This window comes from Vicugna pacos, chromosome 31, assembly GCF_048564905.1.
Source record: "Vicugna pacos chromosome 31, VicPac4, whole genome shotgun sequence".
NCBI classification, from domain to species: Eukaryota; Metazoa; Chordata; class Mammalia; order Artiodactyla; family Camelidae; genus Vicugna; species Vicugna pacos.
In genome coordinates, this window is record NC_133017.1 from 2,973,838 (window position 1) to 2,989,285 (window position 15,448).

Consider the following 15,448-nt stretch of genomic DNA (forward strand, 5'->3'; position numbering starts at 1 on the left):
GAACATGCCACATGCATGATGGATCTGACAAACATGCATTTCTGCGTTGTGAGCAGGTGGAGTATTGATCTTTCATCCACCAAACGAGGCATATTTGCACTTAGAAATATTCACTCTGAATTTGAAGATTTTTTCTATCATCAGTTTCAAAAATCAGTCATTTTTCACTAAAAAACACTCTTTGACCAAATTCTCCACAATACACATGTAATTTACACTGTTTAGATAACCATGACATTCCGTGTTCCAAACAAATTTCATGCATCACGGATTCGACAAACATGAATTTCTGAGTTGTGACAGTGTAAATTTCTGATCTTTAATCCACCAAAAAAGGCATATTGCACCTAGAAATATTAAATCATATTTCGTAGATTTTTTCTATCAGCAGTTTGAAAAACAAGACGTTTTACACTGAAAAATAATTTTCGGGCGAATCTAACCAATACACATGAAATTTACATAGATTCCCTCCACATGAAATTCCGTGGTCCGAACATGTTACATACATGATAGATTCGACAAACATGCATTTCTGAGTTGTGAGCAGGTGGATTATTCATCTTTCAACCACCAAACATGGCATATTTGCACTTTGAAATATTTAATCTGATTTCGTAGATTTTTCCGAACATCAGAATAAAAATCAGAAATTTCTCACAGAAAATTACTCTTGGAGCTATATTAAACCAATGGATATGTAATTTACATAGATTCCATTCACATGAATATCTGTGGTCCGTTCATATTTAAACATGACAGATTCAACAAACATGTACTTCTGAGTTTTCAGCAGGTGGAATACAGATCATTCATACACTAAACAAGGCATATTTACACTAAGAATTATTCACTCTGACTTCGAAGATTTTTCCTATCATCAAACTCAAAAATCAGAACTTTCTCACAGAAAAATACTCTTGAAGCGATTATTAACCAATGGATATGTAATTTACATAGATTCCATTCACATGAATATCCGTGGTCCATTCATACTACATACATGACAGATTGGACAAACATGCATTTCTGACATATGAGCAGGTGGAGTATTGACCTTTCATCCGCTAAACGAGGCATATTTGCACTTAGAAATATTTAATCTCATTTTGTAGATTTTTCCTTTCATCAGAATCAAAAATCAGAAATTTATCACAGAAAAATACTCCTGGAACGATTACTATCCAATAGATATGTCATTTACATAGATTCTATCAACATGACATTCCATGTTCCAAACATGCTACATGCATGACGGATTTGACCAAGATGCATTTCTGAGTTATGAGCATGTGAATTACAGATCTTTCATCCACCAAACAAGGCATATTTACTCTAAGAAATATTCACTATGACTTCGTAGAATTTTCCTACCATCAGAACCAAAAATCAGAAATTTCTCACAGGAAAATTCACTTGGAGCGATTATTATCCAATGGATATGTAATTTACATAGATTCCACTCACATGAATTTCCATGGTCCGTTCATATTTCAAACATGACAGATTCAACAAACATGTACTTCTGAGTTTTCAGCATGTGGAATACAGATCATTCATACACCAAACAAGGCATATTTACACAAAGAATTATTCACTCTGACTTCGAAGATTTTCCTATCATCACACTCAAAAATCAGAAATTTCTCACAGAAAAATACTCTTGAAGCGATTATTAACCAATGAATATGTAATTTAAATAGATTCCATCAACATGAAATTCCATGGTCCGAACATGCCACATGCATGATGGATCAGACAAACATGAATTTCTCTGTGGTTAGCAGGTGGATTACTGATCTTTCATCCTCTATTCTAGGCATAATTACAGATAGAAACTTTTACTGAAATTAGCAAATTTTTCCCATCACCTGTTTCGAATTGGTTAATTTTTGACAGAAAAAAACTCCTGGAGCGGTTCCTACCCTATAGATATGTAATTTGAATAGATTCCATGAACATGACATTCAGTGTACCGTACACACTATATGCATGACGGATTCGACAAACATGCATTCCTGAGTTGAGGGCATGTGGATTACTGATCTTTCATCCTCTATACAAGGTATAATTTCATCTAGAAACGTGTACACAATTTCAGAACTTTTGACCAACAACAGTTTCGAATTCGTGCATTTTTGACAGAAAAATAATCCTGGTGCCATTTCTAACCAATAGATATGCAATTTACATAGATTCGATCAACATGACATTCCGGGTTCTACATACTGCATGCATGACGGATTCGACAAACATACATTTCTGACTTCACAGAATGTGGATTAATGATCACTCATCCTTTATACAAGGCATATTTACATCTAGTAACGGTTACATAATTTCACAAGATTTTCTTGACACCAGTTTCTAATTCGTGCATTTTTCACAAAAAATTCTCCTGGAGTGAATTCTACAAAATAGGTATGAAATTTACAAAGATCCCCTCAACATGTCATTCTGTGTTACAAACATGCTACAAGCATGAGGGATTCGACAAACATGCATTTCTGGGTTGTCAGCATGTGGATTACTGAACTTTCATCCACCAAAAAAGGCATATCTGCCCATAGAAATGTTTAATATGATTTCGTAGCTTTTTCCTGTCAACAGATTCAAAAATAAGAGATTATTCACAGAAAAATACTTTTGGAGACATTTCTAACAAATAGGTAGGTAATTAACATGGATTCCATCAACATGACATTTCGTGATCCGAACATGCTTCATGCATCACGGATTCGACAAACATGCATTTCTCAGTTGTGAGCAGGTGGATTATTGATCTTTCATCCGCCAAATGAGACATATTTGCACTTAGAAATATTAAATCTGATTTCGCAGATTTTACCTTTCATCAGAATCTAAAATCAGATTTTTTTCACAGAAAAATACTCCTGGAGCCATTTCTACCCAATAGATATGTAATTTACATAGATTCGATCAACATGACATTCCGGATTCCGTACATGCTGCATGCATGACAGATTCGACAACATGCATTTCTGAGTTGTGAGCATGTGTATTACTAATCTTTCATCCAATAAACAAGGCATATTTACATGTAGAAATATTCACTCTGAATTCATAGATTTTTTCTATCACCAGTTTCAAAAATCAGTCATTTTTCCCCAAAAAACACTCTTTGAGCGAATTCTCCCCAATACACATGTAATTTACACAGTTTAGATAACCATGACATTCCATGTTCCAAACAAATTTTATGCATAACGGTTTCGACAAATATGAATTTCTGAGTTGTGACTATGTGAATTACTGTTCTCTCATCCACCAAATAAGGCATATTGCACCTAGAAATATTAAATCATATTTCATAGATTTTTTTCTGTCACCAGTTTTTAAATCAAGACGTTTTACACTGAAAAATAATTTTCGAGCGAGTCTTACCAATTCACATGAAATTTGCATAGATTCCATCCACATGAAATTCCGTGGTCTGAACATGTTACATACATGACAGATTCGACAAACATGCATTTCTGAGTTGTGAGCATGTGGATTCCTGAACTTTCATCCACCAAACAAAGCATATTTGCACACAGAAATATTTATTATAATTTCAAAGCTTTTTCCTACCACCAGATTCAAAAACCAGAGATTTTTCACCGAAAAATACTTTTGGAGAGATTTCTACCTAATAGGTATGCAATTTACATAAATTCTTTCAACATGATATTTCGTGATCCGAACATGCTTCATGCAACACAGATTCGACAAACATGCATTTCTGAGTTGTGAGCAGGTGGAGAATTTATCTTTCATCAGCCAAATGAGGCATATTTGCACTTTTAAATATTTAATATGATTTCATAGATTTTTCCTATCATGAGAAACAAAAGTCAGAAATTTCCCACAGAAAAATACTCTCGGAGCGATTTTTAACCAATGGATATGTAATTTACATAGATTCCATTCACATGAATATGCGTGGTCCGTTCATATTACATACATGACAGATTTGACAAACATGCATTTCTGAGTTTTGAACATGTGGAATACTGATCATTCATACATTAAAAATGGCATATTTACACTAGGAAATATTCACTCTGACTTCGTTGATTTTTCCTATCATCAGAATCAAAAATCAGAAATTTCTCACAGAAAAATTCTCTTTCAGAGATTATTAACCAATGGATATGTAATTTACATAGATTCCATCAACATGAAATTCCATGGTCCTAACATGCCTTATGCATGATGGATCCAAAAAACATACATTTCTGAGATGTGGGCATGTGTATTCCTGAACTTTCATCCACCAAACAAGGCAGATTTGAACACAGAAATATTTAATATGATTTCATAGCTTTTTCCTATCACCAGAGTCAAATATCAGAGATTTTTCAAAGAAAAAAAAACTTTTGGAGAGATTTCTAACAAATAGGTATCTAGTTTACATAGGTTCCATCAACATGACATTTCATGATCCAAACATGCTTCATGCATCACGGATTCAACAAACATGAATTTCTGAGTTGTGAGCAGGAGGATTATTGATCTTTCATCCGCCAAAGGAAGCATATTTGCTCTTAGAAATATTTAATCTGATTTTGTAGATTTTTCCTTTCATCAGAAAAAAAATCAGAAATTTTCCACAGAAAAATACTCCTGGAATGATTTCTACCCAATACATATGTCATTTACATAGATTCCATCAACATGACATTCCATGTTCCGAACATGCTCAATGCGTGATAGTTTCAACAAACATGCATTTCTCTGTGGTTTGCAGGTGGATTACTCATCTTTCATCCTCAATTCAAGGCATAATTTCATATAGAATCTTTTACTGATACTCGCAGGTTTTTCCCAACACCAGTTTCGAATTGGTTTATTTTTCACAGAAAAATCCTCCTGGGGCGATTTCTACTCTATAGATATGTAATTTGATTAGATTCCATCAACATGACATTCCGTGTTCTGGATACACTACATGCATGACAGAATCAACAACATGCATTTCTGAGTTGTGAGCATGTGTATTACTAATCTTTCATCCAACAAACAAGGCATATTTACAATTTGAAATATTCACTGTCACACCGTAGATTTTTCCTATCATCAGAATCAAAACTCAGAAATTTCTCCCAGAAAAATTCTCTTGGAGTGATTATTAACCAATGGATATGGAATTTACATAGATTCCATCAACATGAATTTCCGTGGTCTGAACATGACACATGCATCATGGATCCGACAAACATGCATTTCTGAGTTGTGAGCATGTGGATTCCTGAAAATTCATCCACCAAAAAAGGCAGATCTGAACATAGAATTACTTATTATGATTTCAAAGCTTTTTCCTGTCACCAGAGTCAAAAATCAGAGATTTTTGAAAGAAAAATAATTTTGGAGAGATTTCTAACAAATAGGTATCTAGTTTACATAGATTCCATCAATATGAAATTTCGTTATCCGAACATGCTTCATGCATCACGGATTTGACAAACTTGCATTTCTGAGTTGTGAGCAGGAGTATTATTGATCTTTCATCTGCCAAACGAGTCCTATTTGCACTTAGAAGTATTTAATTTGATTTCATAGATTTTTCCTTTCATCAGAAACAAAAATCAGATTTCTCACAGAAAAATACTCCCTGAGGAAATTCTACCCAATAAATATGTGATTTACATAGATTCAATCAACATGACAGTCCATGTTTCGAACATGCTCCATGCATGACAGTTTCAACAAACATGCATTTCTCTGTGGTTAGCAGGTGGATTACTGATCTTTCATCCTCTATTCTAGGCATAATTACATATAGAAACTTTTATTAAAATTCGCAGGTTTCTCCCAAAACCAGTTTAGATTTGGTTAATTTTTCTGAGAAAACACTCCTGGAGCGAATTCTACCCTATAGATATGTATTTAAATAGATTCCATCAACATGATTTTCCGTGTTCCGTACACAATACATGCATGACGGATTCAACAAACATGCATTCCTGAGTTGAGGGCATGTCGATTATTTATCTTCCATCTTCCATACAAGGTATAATTTCATCTAGAAATGTATACACTATTTCAGAATATTTTACCAACACCAGTTACGAATTCAAGCATTTTTCACAGAAAAATTATCCTGGAGCAAATACTACACAATAGATATGTAATTTACATAGATTCGATCAACATGGCATTACGGGTTCCGTACAAGCTACATGCATGACGTAGTCGACAAACATGCGTTTCTGAGTTGTGAGCATGTGGATTACTGACCTTTCTTGCAACAAACATGGCACATATATACTTAGAAATATTTACTCTGACTTCATAGGTTGTTTCTATCACCAGGTTCTAAAATCAGACATTTTGCACCAAAAAACAATCTTTGAGCGAATACTCAGCAATACAAAAGTAATTTACATTGTTTACATTACCATGACATTCCGTGTTCCGAACATGTTTCATGCATCACGGATTCCACAAACACGCATTTCTGAGTTGTCAAAATGTGGATGACTGATGTTTCAACCACCAAACAAGGTACCTATGCTCTTTGAAATATTTATTTTTGCTTCGTAGCTTCTTACTATCACCAGTTTCAAGAATCATACATTTATCACAGAATAACACTCTTGGAGCGAATACTTCCCTTTAGATATGTAATTTGAATAGATTCCATCAACATGATATTCTGTGTTCCGTACATGCTACATGCAAGTCGGATTCGACAAACATGCATTCCTGAGTTGAGAGCATGTGGATTACTGATCATTGATCCTCTACAAAAGGAATATTTTCACCTAGAATCGTGTACACATTTTCACAAATTTTTCCTAACACCAGTTTCGAATTCGTCCGTTTTTCAAATAAAAAAAAACTTCTGGAGCGATTTCAACCTAATAGATATGTAATTTACATAAATTTGATCAACATGGCATTCCGGGGTCCATACATTCTACATGCATGATGGAGTCGACAAACATGCATTTCTGAGTTGTGAGCATGTGGATTACAGACCTTTCATCCACCAAACAAGGCATATATACACTTAGAAATGATAACTCTGACTTCAGAGGTTGTTTCTATCACCAGTTTCTAAAATCATACATTTTGCACCAAAAAACACTCTTTGAACGAATTCTCACCGATACACATGTAATTTAAATTTTTTACATGATCATGACATTCCGTGCTCTGTACATGTTTCATGCATCACGGATTCCACAGTCATGCATTTCTGAGTTGTGAACATGTGGATTACTGATGTTTCAACCAGCAAAGAAGGTACATATGCACTTTGAATTATGTATTTTGCTTTGTAGATTCCTCCTATCACCAGTTTCAGGAATCAGTCTTTTATCACAGAAAAACTCTCTTGGAGCGAATTCTACACTATAGATATGTAATTTGAATAGATTCCATCAAAATGATATTCCATTTTCTGTACATGCTGCAAGCATTACGCATTCGACAAACATGCATTCCTGAGTTGAGAGCATGTGGATTACTGATCTTTCATCCTCTATAAAACGAATATTTTCATCTAAAAACGTGTCCACATTTTCACAAGTTTTTCCTAACACCAGTTTGAATTCGTGAATATTTCACAGAAAAATTCTTCTGGAGTGATTTCAAACTAATAGATATGTAATTTACATAAATTTGATCAACATGGCATTCCAGGTTCCGTACATGCTACATGCATGACGAGTCGACAAACTTACGTTTCTGAGTTGTGAGCATGTGGATTACTGACATTTCATCCAACAAACAAGGCATATATACACTAGAAACATTTACTCTGTCTTCATAGGTTTTTTCTATCACCAGTCTAAAATCAGACATTTTGCACCGAAGAACACTCTTTAAGCAAATGCTCACCAATACACAAGTATTTTTCATTGTTTACATAACCATGACATTCCATATTCTGAACATATTTCATGAATCATGGATTCCACAAACATTCATTCCTGAGTTGAGAGCATGTGGATTGCTGATCTTTCATCGTCTATAAAAGGAATATTTTCACCTAGAAACGTGAACACATTTTCACAAGTTTTTCCTAACACCAGTTTCGAATTCTTGCATTTATCACAGAAAAATTCTTCTGGAGCGATTTACTCCTAATAGATATGTAATTTACATAAATTAGATCAACGTGACATTCCGGGTTCTTTATATGCTACATGCATGACTTATTCGTCAAACATGCATTTCTGAGTTGTGAGCATGTAGATTACTGACCTTTCATACACCAAACAAGGCATATATACACTTTGAAATATGTACTCTGTCTTCATAGATTGTTGCTATCACCAGTTTCTAAAATCAGACATTTTTCACCAAAAAACACTCTTTGAACGAATTTTATCCAATACAAATATAATTAACATTGTTTTCATAACCATAACATTCTGTGTTCCGAACAATTTCATGCATCACGGATTCCACAAACATGAATATCTGAGTTGTGAACATGTGGATTACTGATGTTTCAAACACCAAACAAGGTACTTATGCACTTTGAAATATTTAATTTGACTTCGTAGCTTCTTCATATCACCAGTTTCAAAAATCATACTTTTATCACAGAAAAACACTCTTGGATTGAATTCCACCCTATAGATATGTAATTTGAATAGATTCCATCAACATGATATTCCGTGTTCAGTACATGTTTCATGCATGTCGGATTCGACAAAGATGCATTCCTGAGTTGAGGGAATGTGGATTACTGATCTTTCATTTTCTATAAATGGATTATTTTCAACTAGAAACGTGTAAACATTTTCACAAGTTTTTTCCTAACACCAGTTTTGAATTCGTGAATTTTTCACAGAAAAATTCTTCTGGAGCGATTTCAACCTACTAGATATGTAATTTACATAAATTCGATCAACATGGCTTTCCGGGATCCGTACATGCTACATGCATGACGGATTCGACAAACATGAGTTTCTGAGTTGTGCGCATGTGGATTACTGAACTTTCATCCACCAAATAAAGCATATATACACTTAGAAATGTTTACTCTGACTTCAGAGGTTGTTTCTATCACCAGTTTCTAAAATCATACATTTTGCAAAAATAAAAAACACTCTTTGAGCGAATTCTCACCAATACACAATTAATTTACATTGTTTACATTACCATGATATTCTGTGTTCCGAACATGTTCCATGCATCACGGATTCCACAAACATGGATTTCTGAGTTGTGAACATGTGGATTACTGATGTTTCAACATCCAAAAAGGTTCCTATGCAGTTTGAAATATTTACTATGGTTTCGTAGATTCTTCCTATCACCAGATTAAAGAATCATACATTCATCACAGAAAATTACTTCTGGAGCGATTTCAAACTAATAGATATGTAATGTATATAAATTCGATCAAGATGGCATTCCAGGTTCCATACATGCTACATGCAAGACGAAGTCAACTAACATGCATTTCTGAGTTGTGAGCATGTGGATTACTAAACTTTCATGTACCAAACAAGGCATATATACACTTGGAAATATTTACTCTGACTTCATTGGTTATTTCTATCACCAGGTTCTAAAATCAGACATTTTGCACCAAAAAACATTCTTTCAGCAAATTCTCACCAATACACAATGAATTTTCATTGTTTATATTACCATGACATTCCGTGATCCGAACATGTTTCATGTATCACAGATTCCACAAACATGCATTTCTGAGTTGTCAACATGTGGATGACTGATATTTCAAACACCAAACAAGGTACCTATGCACTTTGAAATATTTACTTTGACTTCCTAGTTTCTTCTTATCAACAGTTTCAAGAATCATAGTTTTCTCACACAAAAACACTCTTGGAGCGTATTCTACCCTATAGATATGTAATTTGAATAAATTCCATCAACATGATATTCCGTTTTGCATACATGCTACATGCATGATGTATTAGACAAACATGCATTCCAGAGTTGAGAGCATGTGGATTACTGATCTTTCTTCCTCTATTAAAGGAATATTTTCTTCTAGAATCATGTACCCATTTTCAGATGTTTTTCCTAACAACAGTTTCGAATTCTGTCATTTTTGACGAAAAATACTTCTGGAGCGATTTCAACCTAAAAGATATGTAATTTAAATTAATTCGATCAACATGGTATTCCACGTTCTGTACATGCTATATGCATTAAGGATTCAACAAACATGCGTTTCTGAGTTGTGAGCATTTGGATTACTGTCCTTTCATCCACGAAACAAGGCATATAAAGATATAGAAATATTTACTCTGGCTTCAAAGATATTTGCTATAACCAGTTTCTAAAATCAGACATTTTACACCAAAAAACACTCTTTGATCGAATTCTCACCAATACACAAGAAATTTACATTGTTTACATTACCATGACATTCCGAGTTCCGAACATGTTTCATGCATCACGGATTCGACAAACATGCATTTCTGAGTTGTGAACATGTGGATTACTAATGTTCCAAACACCAAACAATGTACTTATGCACTTTGAAATATTTACTTTGACTTCGTAGCTTCTTCCTATGACCAGTTTCATGAATCATACTTTTATCACTGAAAAATTCTCTTGGACGAATTCCACACTATAGATATGTAATTTCAATAGATTCCATCAACATGATATTCCGTGTTCCGTACATGCTTCATGCATTATGGATTTGACAAACATGCATTCCTGAAATTAGATCATGTGGAATACCGATCTTTCATCCTCAATAAATGGATTATTTTCATCTAGAAACGTGTACTCATTTTCACAAGTTTGTCCTAACACCAGTATTGAATTCGTGCATTTTTCACAGAGAAATATCTCTGGAGCGATTTCAACCTAATAGATATGTAATTTACATGAAGTCGTTCAATATGGCAATCCGGGGTCCGTACATTCTACATGCATGACGGAGTCAACAAACATGCGTTTCTGAGTTGTGAGCATGTGGATTACTGACCTTTCATCCACCAAACAAGGCATATATATACTTAGAAATGTTTACTCTGACTTCAGAGTTTGTTTCGACCACCAGTTTCTAAAATCATACATTTTGCACCAAACAAGACTCTTTGAGCGAATTCTCACCAATACACATGTAATTTACACTGTTTACATGACCATGACATTCCGTGTTCCAAACATGATCCATGCATCACGAATTCCGCAATCATGCATTTTTGACTTGTGAACATGTGGATGACTGATGTTTCAAAAACCAAAAAAGGTATCTATGCACTTGAAATATTTACTTTGACTTCGTATCTCTTCCTATAACCAGTTTAAATAACCACAATTTTATCCCACAAAAACACTCTTAGAGCGAATACTATCCTATAGATATGTAATTTGAATAGATTCCATCAACATGAAACTCTGTGTTCCTGACATGCTACATGCATGACAGATTCGAGAAAAATGCATTCCTGAGTTGAGAGCATGTGGATTATTTATAATTCAGCCTCTATAAAAGGAATATTTTCATCAAGAAACGTGTACTCATTTTCACAAGCTTTTACTAACACCAGTTGTGAATTCATGCATTTTTTCAGAAAAATACTTCTGGAACGATTTACACCTAATAGATATGTAATTTACATAAATTCGATCAACATGGCATTCCGGGTTCCGTATATGCTACATAAATGATGGATATGACAAACATGCCTTTCTGAGATGTGGGCATGTGGATTACTGAGCTTTCACCCCACAAACAAGTCATAAATACACAAAAAATTTTGACTCTGACTTCATAGGATTTTTCCATCACCAGTTTATGAAATCTGACATTTTGCGCCAAGAAACACTCTTTGAGCGCTATCTGACCAAAACCCATGTAATTTACATTGTTTACATAACCATGTCATTCCGTAATCCTAACATGTTTCATGCATCACGGATTCCAGAAACATGCATTTCTGAGATGTGAACATATGCATGACTGATGTTTCAACCACCAATCAAGGTACTTATGCACTTTGAAATATATATTTGACTTCATACCTTCTTCCTTTCACCAGTTCCAGAATCACTATTTTTTCCGAGAAAAACACTCTTGGAGCGAATTCTACCCTATATATATGTAATTTGAATAGATTCAATCAACATGATATTCCTTGTTCCGTACATGCTACATACATGACGGATTTGACAAACATGCATCCCTGAGGTGAGAGCATGTGGATTACTAATCTTTCATCCTCTATAAAGGAATATTTTCATCTAGAAACTTGTACTCATTTTCACAACCTTTTCCTAACACCAGTTTCAAAATCGTGCATTTTTCACAGAAAAATACTTCTGGAGCGATTTCCACATAATAGATATGTAATTTACATAAATTCGATCAACATGGCATTCCGGGTTCCGTAAATGATACATGCATGACGGATTCGACAAACATGCGTTTCTGAGTTAGAGCATGTGGATTACTGACCTTTCATCCACCAAACAAGGTTTATATACACTTAGAAATATATACTCTGACTTCATAGTTTTTTTCTATCAAAAGGTTCTAAAATCAGACATTTTGAACCAGAAAACTTTCGTTGAGCGAATTCTCACCAATACACATGTAATTTACATTGTTCACATAACCATGGCATTCCTTACTCCGAACATGATTCATGCATCACTGATACCACAAACATGAATTTCTGACTTGTGAACATGTGGATGACTGATGTTTCAACCACCAAACAAGGTACCTATGCACTTTGAAATATTTACTTTGACTTTGTATCTCTTCGTATCACCAGTTTCAAGAATCAAACTTTTATCTCAAAAAACACTCTTGGAGCTAATACTATCCTATAGATATGTAATTTGAATAGATTCCACCAACATGATATTCTTTGATCCTGACATGCTACATGCATGACAGATTCGAGAAACATGCATTTCTGATTTGGGAGCATGTGGATTACTTATCTTTCATCCTCTATAAATGGAATATTTTCACCAAAAACGTGTACTCATTTTCAAAACTTTTCCTATCACCAGTTTCGAATTCGTGGATTTTTCACAGAAAAATACTTCTGGAGTGATTTACACCTAATAGATATGTAATTTACATAAATTCGATCAACATGGCATTCCGGGTTCCATACATGATACATGCTTGACGGATTCGACAAACATGCGTTTCTGAGTTGTGATCATGTGGATTACTGACCTTTCCTCCACCAAACAATGCATATATAGACTTAGAATTATTTACTCTGGCTTCATAGGTTTTTTCCGTCACCAGTTTCTAAAATCTGAAATTTTGCACAAAAAACACTCTTTGAGAGAATTCTCACCAATACACATATAATTAACATTGTTTACATAAGCATGGCATTCTGTATTCTGATCATGTTTCATGCATCACGGATTCAACAAACATGCAATTCTGAGTTGTGGACATGTGGATGACTGATGTTTCAACCACCAAACAAGTTACACAAACACTTTGAAATATTTACTTTAATTTTGTAGCTTCTTCCTGTAACCAGTTTAAAGAATCATAATTTGATCCGAGAAAAACACTCTTGAAGACAATTCTACCCTATAGATATGTAATTTGAATAGATTCAATCAACATGATATTCCATGTTCCGTACATGCTACATGCATGACGGATTCGACTAAGATGCATTTCTGATTTGAGATCATGTGGATTACTGATATTTCCTCCTCCATAAAAGGAATAATTTCACCTAGAAACGTCTTCTCATATTTACAAGCTTATCCTTACATCAGTTTTGAATTCGTGCATTTTGCACAGAAAAGTACTTCTGGAGCGATTTCAAACTAATAGATATGTAATTTACATAAATACGATCAAAATGGCATTCCGGGTTCTGTACATGCTACATACATGACGGATTTCACAAACATGCACTACTGAGTTGAGAACATGTGGATTACTGATCTTTCATCCTCTATAAAAGTAATATTTTCATCTAGAAACGTGTACTCATTTTCAGAAGCATTTCCAAACACCAGGTTCTAATTCGTGCATTTTTCACAGAAAAATATCTCTGGAGCGATTTACACCTAATAGATATGAAATTTACATAAATTCGTTCAACATGGCATTCCGGGTTCCGTACATGCTACATACATGACCAATTTGACAAACATGCGTTTCTGAGTTGTGAGCATGTGGATTACTGAACATTCATCCACCAAACAAGTCTTATAAACACTAAAAAATTTTGACTCTGACTTCATAGGTTTTTTACATCACCAAATTATAAAATCTGACATTTTGCGCCTAGAAACGCTTTTTGAGCGACTCTGACCAATACCAATGTAATTTACATTGTTTACATAAGCATGGCATTCTGTATTCCGAACATGTTTCATGCATCACGGAATCCACAAACATGAATTTCTGAGTTGTGAACATGTGGATGAATGATGTTTCAATCACCATAAAAGGAACCTATGCACTTTGAAATATTTATTTTGACTTTGTAGCTCTTCCTATCAACAGTTTCAAGAATCACACTTTTATCCCAGATAAACAGTCTTGGAGCGAATACTATCCTACAGATATATAATTTGAATAGATTCCATCAAGATGATATTCAGTGTTCCTGACAAGCTACATGCATGACGGATTCGACAAACATGCATTCCTGAATTGGGAACATGTGGATTACTTATCTTTCATCCTCTATAAAAGGAATATTTTCATCAAGTAACGTGTACTCATTTTCACAAGCTTTTCCTAACACCATGTTCGAATTCGTGCATTTTTCACAGAAAAATACTTCTGGAGCGATTTACACCTAATAGATATGTAATTTACTTAAATTCGATCAACATGGCAACCCGATTCCGCGCATGATACATGCTTCACGGATTCGACAAACATGCATTTCTGAGTTGTGAGCATGTGGATTACAGACCTTTCATTCACCAAACAAGGCATATATACACTTAGAAATATTTACTCTGACTTGATAGTTTTTTTCTATCACCAGGTTCTAAAATCAGACATTTTGAACCAGAAAACTCTCGTTGAGCAATTTTTCACCAATACACATGTAATTACATTGTTTACATAACCATGGCATTCCGTAATCCGAACATGATTCATGCATCACGGATTCAACAAACATGCATTTCTGACTGTGAACATGTGGATGACTGATGTTTCAACCACCAAACAATGAACCTATGCACATTGAAATATATACTTTGACTTTGTAAATTCTTCCCATCACCAGTTTCAAGAATCACAATTTTATCCCAGAAAAACACTCTTGGATCGAATACTACCCTAGATATATGTAATTTGAATCGATTCCATCAACATGATATTCCGTGTTCTGTACATGCTACATGCATGACGGATTCGACAAACATGCATTCCTGAGTTGAGAGCATGTGGATTATTTATCTTTCATCTTCAATAAAAGGAATATTTTCATCTAGAATCGCGTACACATTTTCACAAGCTTCCCCTAACACCAGT